Source organism: Schistocerca gregaria, chromosome 2 (genome assembly GCF_023897955.1).
Source record: "Schistocerca gregaria isolate iqSchGreg1 chromosome 2, iqSchGreg1.2, whole genome shotgun sequence".
In the NCBI taxonomy this organism is placed as follows: domain Eukaryota; kingdom Metazoa; phylum Arthropoda; class Insecta; order Orthoptera; family Acrididae; genus Schistocerca; species Schistocerca gregaria.
The window spans coordinates 17,498,518-17,513,012 of record NC_064921.1 but is presented as its reverse complement, the minus strand read 5'-3'; positions in this window follow the sequence as shown (position 1 = coordinate 17,513,012).

The window sequence follows — 14,495 nt, the reverse complement described above, 5'->3', positions numbered from 1 at the left end:
TGTCATTGAGTGAAAGCAGTGGGCCACTGCGTTTTCCGTGGATGAGATGTGATGCCTGAAATTTAGTTTTCTCGAAATTTTCTTGACAATGTGAGTGTATGAATACTGAATTCACTAACGATCTCCGAAATGGAATGTCCGATGCGGGGTAGCCGTGCGGTCTCAGGCGCCTTGCCACGGTTCGGACGGCTCTCCCCGTCGGAGAGCTCCACCAAAGCATTGTCCTTCATACTTCGCGTACGCAACACTACCACCATCTGAGTATGTGCATGTCGCTGACCCAGACTTTTGCCACCTCAGTGTATGACAGGATTTTATGTTAAAATACACTGTATTTTATTGTAATGGTTCTGTCAGACTCGTCTGTTTTGTTGGCTACTTATCTCATTAAATTATGTTTCATACTTTATAATGAAGGCAGACCAATGCCCTGTTTGTATCGTTATGTGAAATAATTGTATCTGCTGAAATGGGATCGGCCTGAAACTAAATAAAATAAAACTCGATTGATTCTCTGCAATAATTTCGCTAAATATTTTGTTGGCATTGACAACTTCATTGCCAGCGCCACCATTTCACTTTTATTGTGACTAATCATTTGGTTATTCATCCAGTAGCTGATGCAGCATGTCGTCGTTTAGGCCACCCTCACGCGGATTCCCAGTTACCATTGGCGAGAAGCGGAGCGGCCTCGACCTTTGCTTGCCACTGGCTACCGACTGAAACCACACATTTTTATCTTGTTTAGTACGGAAGCTGGCGCATAATGACTACAACCAGCACACACAACATAGAGGGTTCCTCAAAATTTACGTCAACATAAAATGGAGTTCTCTGAACTGATTTCTCAACGGACACAAAAACCCTGAGTTCGGTGTGGGGCGGCGTGGGGTGAGTGGACACTGCTGTAGCATGTTGTGAGGTTGTGAACCACTGACGGCTACGGCGGGGACGAAGCCTCTCCGTCGTTTCTTGGTCCCCAGTTTAATAAAATACAATACAAAGTGACTAATGCCTAAGTTCGACGTAAATGTGCAACAACGACCCACAGACGGCAGGTGGCAACAGTAGCAGTACATGGTAGGTTAAACTTGTCCTGTGGACGCAAACAGTGCAATCATTGCCGTAATGCAGAAATTGACCGATTCAGGTGACGTCCTAAAGGGCATGATATTGGCTTTCGGAGCAGAGGTGGTAGTGTTTTGTAAACGGCTGAGCCTGTAAACTGTTGGCATGCCGCCGAGGTTAAAGTACACCGTGCATTGCAAAAGGCGCTATCCAAAGCTGGCGCCGAGGAAACTGTGGTGGACAGGCGACAGGACTGCATGCCGGCTGCGGCGGTGTGTACGAGGGATCAGGCGTGCAACTGCTGAGCAACTGACCGTTCACTTTAACCAAGGGGTACCAACACTGCCTCCTGAACGACAGTTCAGCGAGTATTGCTGCATATGGACCTCCATAGCAGGCGTTACGTTGATGGTCCAATGCTGACTTATTCATCGGCGATGAAGGCTAGAATTTGCACGCCAGTACCGAAATGGTACGTCCAAGAGTTGACAGCTGGCTTTTTCAGATGAATCGAGTTTTATGCTCCGTCGTCGTGAAACGTCTGAAAGCAAACACCCTGCGACAATCGTCGGAATAGTCCAGGCTGGAGGAGGGAGCGTTACAGTCTGGAAATATTGTGGCGTTCACTGACTGATCTCGTCGTCCTGGAAAGCACAATGGATCAACACAAGTTTCCTTCTATACTTGAGACATTCTCCATCCTACATGCAGTTCGTTTTTCCTCTCCACGATGACATTCACCAGCAGGACAGCGCAACGTGTCCCATAGCTCACACTGTACATGAGTTAACCGTATTCCCCTCCCCACCACAATCTCCGATTCTAAATCCAACCGAGAATCTGTGGAACCACCTCGACCGGGCTGTACGCGCCACAGATCCTCAACAGAGAAACCCAGTGCATCCGGCCGTGGCAGTGGCTCCACATCCATGTTGCTATCTTCCAGAAACTCATTGATTCTCTTCCTGTACATTTCGCAGCAGCCCTAGCTCGAAATCGTTGTTATTCAGGCTTCTGACAGGTGGTCGTGTTAATCTCATTGGGAAGTGTATCTTCTCTCATCGGCTGTACTGTTACGCCATCACACAAACAAAGATACCCAACATCAGATTTTTATCGATAGTGAGATATTAATTAGCAATGAGTGTGCAAATAATGCGAGTTCTGTTCCCCTGTTGTTTGAGCAAGAACAGAACGGAGTTCAGAGAAGAATTTAAAGAAAAAGCTCCATCTCCATGTATAAGATCATTTGCTAGATTAAACTCAACAGCTTCCTTAGAAACACTATCCCAGTAATTGGAAGTGCACCCCAAAATCTTTATGGTACTGTATTCCAACGGATGACTGGTACAAATTAATAAAGCTCGTCACAGGTCGATCAGTGCCAAACTGTATTAAACTTCACTATTTGAATGTTCATACTGGAGCAAACATTCTGAAATAGCCACTAGCTAGCTTCGTCATTTTCTGCTGCAGGATCAGATACTGGGAAACAAGCTGGAGCCGAATTCGGAAAAACATACGAGGGCTGTTTTCTTCTACGTTCGATGGAAACCACAGTGAAATCAAAATTGTTTTATTAGTAACTTCAACGTTCAGCTCCTTCTCTACGAAGTCCCCACTCCGATTTACAGTAGGATACTACAGTCTACATACACCCTCACTTTGTAGCATGTTGCGTACAGCCTGGATGCACAGAGGTAGACGTGTAACTCTGTGCCTGCGTCCTGGTCGACAATAATACAAACCAAGGTCTTCAGACCGGTATCGTGCACTGCAAGCGTGATAGATTTAACAGTTGTTTGTTTAATGCAGTACAGAAGTCAACATACACTTCGAGACTGTCGTTAATTACAAGAGAGACGTCACAGCAAACACAATGCAAGTAGTGTGATGTGTTGATATAATAGACGTGTATCGCAATACATAATTCTATAGCGTAACATGGATTCAAAAAGAACCGAAATACCAATGGAGGTGACGAAAAATATTATTGAGCTCAGTAAAAAGGGTTTTTCACCGAGGAAAATTGTAGAAATTGTTAGAACGAGCCATGCAAGTGTACAAACCGTAAAAAGAAATGACAGGGATCGAGGAAACGTAGAAAAGAAAGCTACATGTGGACGACCACCAAAATTAGCTGACAGGGAGCGCCGACACATCGTTAGAAAAGTGAATGCGGATTCCAGAATTGCAGCTACGGAGTTGGTATCAGATGTCGCAAATACTAGTGGAAGTAATGTTCATCCCATAACACTACGAAGACTGCTCCACAATCTTGGATTTGAAAGTAGAACAGCAAGGAAGAAACCGTTCGTAAGCAGGGTAAAAGAACAGAAGCACCTAGAATATGCAACTCTGCACCGAAATAAAAATTTCACATTTTGGAATAGAGTACTTTTAACGGGTGAGAGTAAGTTTAACATCCTCCACTGTGATGGACAGCAAAAGATGTGGCGAAAAAGTAATGAAAGTTGGAAGAAGAGAAATCTTGTCCCATCAGTGAAGTATGGTAGTGGAAATATTCTTATGTGGGGGTTGCATGTCTGGAGCTGGAGATGGGAATTTAGTATTTATTGAAGGTATTACGGATAAATGGAAGTATCTCACCATGTTAAAGGAGAATCTGAAGCAATTTGCGGAGAAAGTAGGACTAAGAACAGACCGAGTATTTCAGCAACCCAATGACCCCAAGCATATTGCCATTGTCATAAATGAATGGTTACTTTATAATGTATCAACACAGTTATCTTCCCCAGTCACCAGACATTAACCCAATAGAATATCTTTGGGGAGAACTAAAGCGTAGAATAGAAAAAATACATCGAAAGCAAAGATGATTTTAAAAAAAAAGCCTTATGAAAGAGTGGAATAACTTCACAACAGCGTACACAAAAAATGGCGTAATCTATGGCTCGATGTTTGGAAGCTGTGAGCGAAGCAGACGGTGGCGATACAAAATATTAAATTGGGCCTGAAAGCGAAGAACATCACAGTGTATGTTTACTTTTGTAGCTGAGCGCTGTTTCATTTGTATGCTCCAGATATCAGTATATGGAATTATTATTAATTATGCAGTGTAAATGTTGTTTTTCAGTTTCTAACATGTCTGTTTATGTAACAAAAAGTGAATACATAATATTTTCTTGATTGGTTTTGACTTCAAGTGTTGCTTTTAGGGTGTATGTAGACTTTAGTGTCTGACTGTATCAAGGAAACGTCAGTATTTGACCTCGTATTTTAGCGAGGAAAACACACACTATCAAGATAAAAGTCCCAGCAACCAATCCAAAGCGAAAATTTGGGCCGTAATTCTGTTAGTGTGCAGTTGTGACCTTTTAGATATACAGCTTTTAAACTTAGCGCCGCGTTCCTCGCAAGGGAAACTCTCCATATCACCCTCTCAGATTTACTGGTAAGGGGGTCCAGCGGACAGCCCGTCAAAATCCGAACATTGATCAAGGACGAAAACTGGAAGAAAGTATACCGGACGTTTGGCTCACCGGACGCCGTTGCCCAGGTAACACCAGTGGCAAGTCCTCTTTCCCTACCACGGCACCAGCAGTTCGGTTGGTAAAGCGCCCCTGTTCCCAGGCCGTGGATAAACGATATAACATGGTACATCGTATAAGATGCAGTTATGTTCTTAGCTGTCATTGTAAAGTGGAATTTTCTAGCGTTGAAGCGTTTTGCAGTTGTCAAGTATTGTGAACCTACGTTTTGTGTTGGCAGTGCATTCATAATAACGGTGCACCACGTATGAACACGAGATTCGCAATAAAAGTGGCGAAGACAATGTTGGCCTGCAAAATATTTCTCCGAATCTGACAATAGTTGCCGGCCGAGGTGGCCAAGCGGTTAAAGGTGCTACAGTCTGGAACCGCGCGGCCGCTACGATCGCAGGTTCGAATCGTGCCTCGGGCATGGATGCGTGTGATATCCTTAGGTTAGTTAGGTTTAAATAGTTCTAAGTTACAGGGGACTGATGACCTTAGAAGTTAACTCCCATAGTCCTCAACGCCATTTGAACCATTTTCTGACATTCCATTAGAACTACTGACAGCCTTGGGGTGCCAGTCCTGACAAAACTAAACCATCTGGTGAGCAAGATGTATGAGACAGGCGAAATACCCTCATACTTCAAGAAGAATATAATAATTCCAATCCCAAAGAAAGCAGGTGTTGACAGATGTGAAAACTATCAGTTTAATAAGCTACGGCTGCAAAATACTAACGCGAATTTTTTACAGACGAATGGAAAAACTGGTAGCAGCCGACCTCGGGGAAGATAAGTTTGGATTCCGTAGAAATACTTAAACACGTGAGGCAATACTGGCCTTACGACTTATCTTAGAGGAAAGATTAAGGAAAGGCAAACCTACGTTTCTAGCATTTGTAGACTTAGAGAAAGCTTTTGACAATGTTGACTGGAATACTCTCTTTCAAATTCTAAAGGTGGCAGGGGTAAAATACAGGGAGCCAAAGGCTACTTGTAATTTGTACAGAAAGCAGATGGCAGTCATAAGAGTCGAGGGACATGAAAGGGAAGCAGTGGTTGGGAAGGGAGTGAGACAGGGTTGTAGCCTCTCCCCGGTGCTATTCAATCTATGTATTGAGCAAGCAGTAAAGGAAACAAAAGAAAGGTTCGGAGTAGGTATTAAAATCCATGGAGAAGAAATAAAAACTTTGAGGTTCGCCGATGACATTGTGAGTCTGTCAGAGACAGCAAAGGACTTGGAAGAGAAGTTGAACGGAATGGCCAGTGTCTTGAAAGGAGGGTATAAGATGAACATCAACAAATGGTTCAAATGGCTCTGAACAATATGCGACTTAACATCTGTGGTCATCAGTCGCCTAGAACTTAGAACTAATTAAACCTAACTAACCTAAGGACAGCACACACATCCATGCCCGAGGCAGGATTCGAACCTGCGACCGTAGCAGTCGCGCGGTACGGGACTGAGCGCCTAGAACCGCGAGACCACCGCGGCAGGCATGAACATCAACAAAAGCAAAACAAGGATAATGGAATGTAGTCAAATTAAGTCGGCTGATGCTGAGAGAATTAGATTAGGAAATGAGACATTTAAAGTAGTAAAGGAATTTTGCTATTTGGGGAGCAAAATAACTGATGATGGTCGAAGTAGAGAGGATATAAAATGTAGACTGGCAATGGCAAGGGAAGCGTTTCTGAAGATGAGAATTTTGTTAACATCGAGTACTGATTTTAGTGTCAGGAAGTCGTTTCTCAAAGTATTTGTATGGAGTGTAGCAATATATGGAAGTGAAACATAGACGATAAGTAGTTAAGACAAGAAGAGAATAGAAGCTTTCGAAATGTGGTGCTACAGAAGAACGTTGAAGATTAGATTGGTAGATCACATAACTAATGAGGAGGTGTTGAATATAATTAGGGAGAAGAGGAGTTTGTGGCACAACTTGACTAGAAGAATTGATCGGTTGGTAGGACATGTTCTGAGGCATCAAGGAGGGCGGCGTGGGGGCTTAAAAATCGTAGAGGGAGACCAAGAAATGAATACACTAAGCAGATTCAGAAGGATGTTTGCTGCAGTAGGTACTGAGAGATGAAGAAGCTTGCACAGGATAGAGTAGCATGCAGAGCTGCATCAAACCAGTCTCAGGACTGAAGACCACAACAACAACATATGCACTAAATGCCATGTCACTCTGTTGTGATGGATAAAGCTCCCACTATACTGTGTACCAAGGCGAATACTTTACTCTGGGTACAAAGAAATATTCCATTGGATAAAGTTGAATCTAGCGTGAATAAGGCGGTTACCACAGAACTGGTCTCGAACTGTCAGCCATAAAATAAGATGGTTGAGAAGACATAGATTTCATAAAGGACTGTGACAGTATCGACTCCTATGTAACTTCTCTTGTTGCCATGTTAAAATCTGGTGCTCTTGCCAAAATACGGCTGAGTTTACCAATATTCATCTCACTAACATTCTAATACAGTTAAAATTGTGACAGAATTCTGAAACAGTGTACTATTAAACTAGCACCTCAAGGTAAGACAGGTCAATAGTTATGTAACAGCCCAATGTCAATACAAATATAAACATGTAACTTCTTCCCTTATACTGTTGTAAAACCCACAGTACTTCTCGTTTCACCAGCTAGTGACCGTCCTTAAATATTACTCATTTTGTTGAAAAAACTGGAGACGCTTGGATATCACGGTAGATATGGAAGTTTCGCATACAAGTATTAATCATATGTCAAAATACTCTCTTCTTTGTGCACTATCATTTACCAAAATCTATTTTTGATGTCTCACACCGTTTATGAGACACGAGGGATTTGTGAATATTTCATTGTAGCTTTTTCACTGGCGCGTGCATTCGTGATGTTGCATTTTAGATACATTCAATTTTTTCAACATTGGAGACAGATAGCGATATCTTTCCAAGCTTAAAGAATAAAGCAGTATGTTAACTAAATGTCATATGGAGCAGCATATAACCTAACAAACACCAGGCGTAGATTCATATTTTTCACTGCAAACCGTAAACATTTATTGTAGTAGTTTACTGATATCGAAGTATCACAATAACTGTGATCATCAGCGACATGATAGGCAATTCATCATGTAGCTGACGAATTAAGCTATAAGATGTACGAGTGTCAGAGTTTATTACCGAATATTTAATTTAAAATCGTTTCAAAAAGACTGCAGTCGGATGGCTTGCGCAGTTTGTTGTTGACACAGTCACGCGAGAGTGACAGATTCCACGTGGAGTAGGCGTGGCATTATCGTGAGCTGCTGCTGTGGTTAGCAATGCCCGCAACTACGCTTCCCTCCACACGCTCCCTGGTGAACTGTCAGAATTCGAACTAATTTTAAACGCGCTATAGAAACAAGGAATAAGAACTGCTACCAAGGGGGCGAGTCGTGTTCAAACGTCTCAGGGCTCATTCTTTCTTTTTTCTTTTTTTCTTGTTTCTTTCTTTTTTTTTGCGCCGTTCGCTTTCTTTAAATCCGTGTTTGTGTCTTGGTGTAACGTCCGTTTGCAACAGCGAAATGGGACCTATAATGACAGATGATTCTGCAAAAGTACTTTATTAGCAGCCAAAAGCAAGTTGCTTTCGAATGGGAACCACAAGAGTTTGTAGACAAGGCGACAAGCTCCACCAGAAAACACGTCTGGTGTGCCCCACACGCATTAGTGACAGTAAGTGTGTCATATGATAGAAATACCTTATCGACGCCCCAATTTGTACGACTCGTAAGTGAGTGAGACATGTCTCCTTGACCGATATAGGTGTTCGTATGAATGTGACTGTGATCACTCCCAAGGAACTGATGAAAATATAATAGTTTCTGACATAAGCTGCAAGAAACGAATGCAACAGTTTCACAATCACACTGTTTCTCTGTGCTGTGTCAAAACATATGTTATTAACGTTTTTGATGTTGTATATATTTTTACTTATTTTATACGTCAAGTTCCGTAGGACCAAATTCAGAAGCAAATCTCCAAGGCCATGGAACGTGTCAGTCCATGAAATTACTACGTAAAAGTAAAAACAGATAAAAATAAAGGTTCACGAACCTGAAAAAAGTCATCCTTAACAGAATAGGAGTGACCCATGAGGAAACTCTTCAGTTTCGATTTGAAAGCGCGTGGATTACTGCTAAGATTTTTGAATTCGAGTGGCAGCTTATTGAAAACGGTTGCAGCAGTATACTGCACGCCTTTTTGCACAAGGTTTAAGGAAGTACAATCCCAATGCAAGTTTGATTTCTACAGAGTATTAACCGAGTGAAAGCGTGTTATTCTTGGGAATAAACTAATATTGGTAACAAGAAACGACAATAAGAAATATACATATTGAGAGGCCAAAATCAAAATATTCAAACTCGTGAACAGAGGTCGACAAGAGGTTCGTGAACTCACACCACTTATTGCCCGAACCGCCCGTTTCTGAGCCAAAAATATCATTTTGGAATGGGAAGAGTTACCCCAAAATATAATACCATACGACATAAGTGAATGAAAATAAGCAAAGTAGACTAATTTTCGTGTTGAACTATCACTCACTTGTGTTACCGTTCGAATAGTAAAAATGGTAGTATTAAGTCTTTGAACAAGATCCGGAACGTGGTCTTTCCATGACAGCTTACTATCTATCTATGTGTAGTGTGATCTTCAGTCCTGAGACTGGTTTGATGCAGCTGTCCATGCTACTCTATCGTGTGCAGGCTTCTTCATCTCCCAGTACCTACTGCAACCTACATCCTTCTGAATCTGCTAAGTGTATTCATCTCTTGGTCTCCCTCTACGATTTTTACCCTCCACGCTACCCTTAAATACTAAACTGGTGATCCCTTGATGCATCAGAACATGTCCCACCAACCGATCCCTTCTTCTGGTCAAGTTATGCCACAAACTTCTCCCCAATCTTATTCAATACTTCCTCAATAGTTACGTGATCTACCCACCTAATCTTCAGCATTCTTCTGTAGCACCACATTTCGAAAGCGTCTATTCTCTTCTTGTCCAAACTATTTATCGTCCATGTTTCACTTCCATACATGGCTACACTCCATACAAATACTTTCAGAAATGACTTCCTGACACTTAAATCTATACTCGATGTTAACAAATTTCTCTTCTTCAGAAATGCTTTCCTTTCCATTGCCAATCTACATTTTATATCCTTTCTACTTCGACCATCATCAGTTATTTTGCTCCCCAAATAGCAAAACCCCTTTACTATTTTAAGTGTCTCATTTCCTAACCTAATTCCCTCAGCATCACCCGACTTAATTTGACTACATCCCATTATCCTCGTTTTGCTTTTGTTGATGGCCATCTTATATCCTCCTTTCAAGACACTGTCCATTCCATTCAACTGCTCTTCCAAGTCCTTTGCTGTCTCTGACAGAATTACAATGTCATCGGCGAACCTCAAAGTTTTTATTTCTTTTCCATGGATTTAAATACCTACTCCGAATTTTTCTTTTGTTTCCTTTACTGCTTGCTCAATACACAGATTGAATAACATCGGGGAGAGGCTGCAACCCTGTCTTACTCCCTTCCCAACCCCTGCTTCCCTTTCATGTCCCTCGGCTATTATAACTGACAACTGGTTCCTGTACAAATTGTAAATAGCCTTTCCCTCCCTGTATTTTACCCCTGCCACCTTCAGAATTTGAAAGAGAGTATTCCAGTCAACATTGTCAAAAGCTTTCTCTAAGTCTATAAATGCTAAAAACGTAGGTTTGCATTTCCTTAATCTTTCCTCTAAGATAAGTCGTAAGGTTAGTATTGCCTCACGTGTTAAAGTATTTCTACGGAATCCAAACTGATCTTCCCCGAGGTCGGCTGCTACCAGTTTTTCCATTCGTCTGTAAAGAAATCGTGTTAGTATTTTGCAGATGTGGCTTATTAAACTGATTGTTCGGTAATTTTCACATCTGTCAACGCCTGCTTTTTTTGGGATTGGGATTATTATATTCTTCTTGAAGTTTGAGGGAATTTCGCCTGTTTCATACATCTTGCTCACCAGATGGTAGAGTTTTGTCGGGACTGGCTCTCCCTAGGCCGTCAGTAGTTCCAATGGAATGTTGTCTACTCCGGAGGACTTGTTTCGACTCAGGTCTTTCAGTGCTGTGTCAAACTCTTCACGCAGTATCGTATCTCCCATTTCGTCTTCATCTACATCCTCTTCCATTTCCATAATATTGTCCTCAAGTACATCGCCCTTGTATAGACCGTCTATATACTCCTTCCACCTTTCTGCTTTCCCTTCATTGCTTAGAACTGTGTTTCCATCTGAGCTCTTGATGTTCATACAAGTGGTTCTCTTATCTCCAAAGGTCTCTTTAATTTTCCTGTAGGCTGTATCTATCTCACCCCTAGTGAGATAAGCCTCTGCGTCCTTACATTTGTCCTCTAGCCATCCCTGCTTAGCCATTTTACACTTCCTGTCGATCTCATTTTTGAGACGTTTGTATTCCTTTTTGCCTGTTTCATTTACTGCATTTTTATATTTTCTCCTTTCATCAATTAAATTCAATATTTCTTCTGTTACCCAAGGATTTATACTAGCCCTCTTTTTACCTACTTGGTCGTCTATTGCCTTCACTTCTTCATCCCTCAAAGCTACTCATTCTTTTTCTACTGTATTTCTTTCCCCCATTCCTGTCAAATGTTCCCTTATGCTCTCCCTGAAACTCTGTACGACCTCTGGTTTAGTCAGTTTATTCAGATCCTATCTCCTTAAATTGCCACCTTTTTGCATTTTCTTCAGTTTTAATCTACAGTTCATAACCAATAGATTGTGGTCAGTTCACATCTGCCCCTGGAAATGTCCTACAATTTAAAACCTGATTCCTAAATCTCTGTCTTACCATTATATAATCTATCTGATAGCTTTTAGTATCTCCAGGGTTCTTCCATGTATACAATCTTCTTTCATGATTCTTAAACCAAATGTTAGCTATGATTAAGTTGTTATTTGTGCAAAATTCTACCAGGCGGCTCCCTCTTTCATTTCTTAGCCCCAATCCATATTCACCTACTACGTTTCCTTCTTTCCCTTTTCCTACTACCGAATTCCAGTCACCCATGACTATTAAATTTTCGTCTCCCTTCACTATCTGAATAATTTCTTTTATTTCATCATACATTTCTTTAATTTCTTCGTCATCTGCAGAGCTAGTTGGCATATAAACTTGTACTACTGTAGTAGGTGTGAGCTTCGTATCTATCTTGTCCACAATAATGCGTTCACTATGCTGTTTGTAGTAGCTTACTCGCATTCCTATTTTCCTATTCATTATTAAACCTTCTCCTGCAATACCTCTATTTGATTTTGTGTTTATAACCCTGTAGTCACCTGACCAGAAGTCTTGTTCCTCCTGCCACCGCACTTCACTAATTCCCACTATATCTAACTTTAACCTATCCATTTCCCTTTTTAAATTTTCCAACCTACCTGCCCAATTAAGAGATCTGACATTCCACGCTCCGATCCGTAGAACGCCAGTTTTCTTTCTCCTGATAACGACATCCTCTTGAGTAGTCCCCCTCCCGGAGATCCGAATGGGGGACTATTTTACCTCCGGAATATTTTACCCAAGAGGACGCCATCATCGTTTAATCATACAGAAGAGCTGCATGCCCTCGGGAAAAATTACGGCCGTAGTTTCCCCTTGCTTTCAGCCGTTCGCAGTACCAACACAGGAAGAAATTTGAACTGTTCAGTTTCACTAATAATATGCCCGTTCTGTGAAACTAAAACGTCATGTTTTGTTGAAATGTGTGTTAGAAACTGCAAAACCTGAGTCTTACTATGGTTTAGCGTTAGTTTATTTTCTACAAGCCATGAACTGAGGTCATGTACGGCACTATTTGAAACGGAGCCAATGATGCACACAACATCCTTTACTACCAAGCTAGTGTCATCAGCAAACAGAAATATTTTAGAGTTATCCGTAATACTAGTACCGCTGCACAACTTTCAAATATCTGTTCAGTGCAGTGTCGTGATACGCCTATGGATTCAAATGGAATATTTTTTTTTTTTTTTACATACATAGCCACTCTTCCACCCCGCAAGGAACTCCTTGAGAAACCGCCGGCTAATCTGTAGCCTGGTAAAGAAAGCCTCTGAATTGTCCAATTATTTAAGTGGTACTCTGATATACCAATAATTTCAGAGTCAACATCTATAAGCAGTTCACTAACTTTATCTCTAATACCTCTTATATTTCGATGAAATATGCTAATTCGTTCTCTACTTGGAAACATTACATCCTCGGAAGGTGAGCTCTTAGAGGAACTTCCTTTAAGCAGGTATACCTATCAGCTGATTTCAATCTAAAAAAGGTGCAGCTCCATAATCTAACATCCCTACCACTACCACAACAAAGGTCAAAAATTAACTATGATTGTGGAGTTGCTCACGCTGCTAAATACTGCATTTTAGGGCAACTACAAAGTTATATTATGTGGCAGGTGTCATTAGAGCACAGTTAACAAAGTTATTTCATGAAATAATGGATAAACTAGGCACTCATCTTTTGGTATTTCCCACGCTGGTCTCGTTGTGAAATCATCTCTCAATCGTTGAAAATTTAGGTGATGATGATTCCAAGCTCGGATGCAGAGAGGCCTAGGTTTTATTCTGCGATATTCAAAAGTTTTATAGATGTGTTTCACAAACCATTCTTGAAGATTAAACCTTTGAAAGTTAGCACGATGGTGATGTAAAAAAGTAATCAGCACTCCGAATTTAAGTTACACTTCTTTTTTATTACTTTCGTTGCAATATCACGTAACACACAAAACATCACTTCACAATACAAAACATACTTGAAAACATCTTCCTCACAGTTAAAGTTCACATTTTATAAGCTGACTACAATATGCGTCTTTTCAACATGACGATCAAGACGTGACTCTGTAATCAGCGCTTACGCGCCCAAAAATCAGAGTTACAAGTACGTCAAAGATCATAGTGACAAAAGAAAGAATTCACATAAGAATAATATCATTGCAATATAAACATGTCGATGTATCAAAGTACCTCTACATTAATGAAATCAAATCTGGATGTTGTCATAGAAATATGTTAACTACTTTACAGAAACACAGTAGAATATTGCTGGTATCGAGAGGTTGAGTTGAGGTGCCGTAATGGTTACATAATTCAAGTACCATTACAAAAACCAACTACTACAGGAATTTTTCCATGAGTACACCACCACCACCCACTACACTGTCACCTATAAGCTTGGCCAGCCTCCCCTTCCCATACCTTTGCGGTGTAGGCCATGCCTAGTGAAACCCGATATACTGATAGACCCAACTGCCACCACTGAGATGTGACCCATGTCCTGTGCCATCAGCGCCCCCCCATCCCCACGTTAATACGCCTAACAGCCGCATTAAGGTGAGGCCGATGATAATGCTGAAACAGTTGCATGAAATGCAAATTAGTGCCTTCAGTTTCAATAGCTATCTTAACCAGGTCACCACTTACATCAGATTCCCCGTCCCTATCAAGACTGTTCCCTGCTCCACCCACTATCACTACCTGATCCTCCTTCGTAAAATTCTTACATACCTCCCCTATGCTGTCAGTCAGCTGAGCCAACCCTGCACTAGGCTTCACAATGCTGGTGACCTGGTACTCACTCCCCAACACTTCCTGCAAACTGCTGGCCCACACCTCTACCGCGGGAACTACCTAGCAGCAGAACCTTCTTCTTTCTGCTAGAGATTGCAACTAACCTAGTCTCCTAATTGCTGAGAACTGCCACATGTTCCCCACATCTACAGCTACAGGAGGCTCCTCTCCACTCAACTCTGACAGTTGGTCATATCTATTGCATGTACGCAAAGTAAAACTGTCTGAATGCCTCCTCTTCCTAGTTGCCTTCGTGC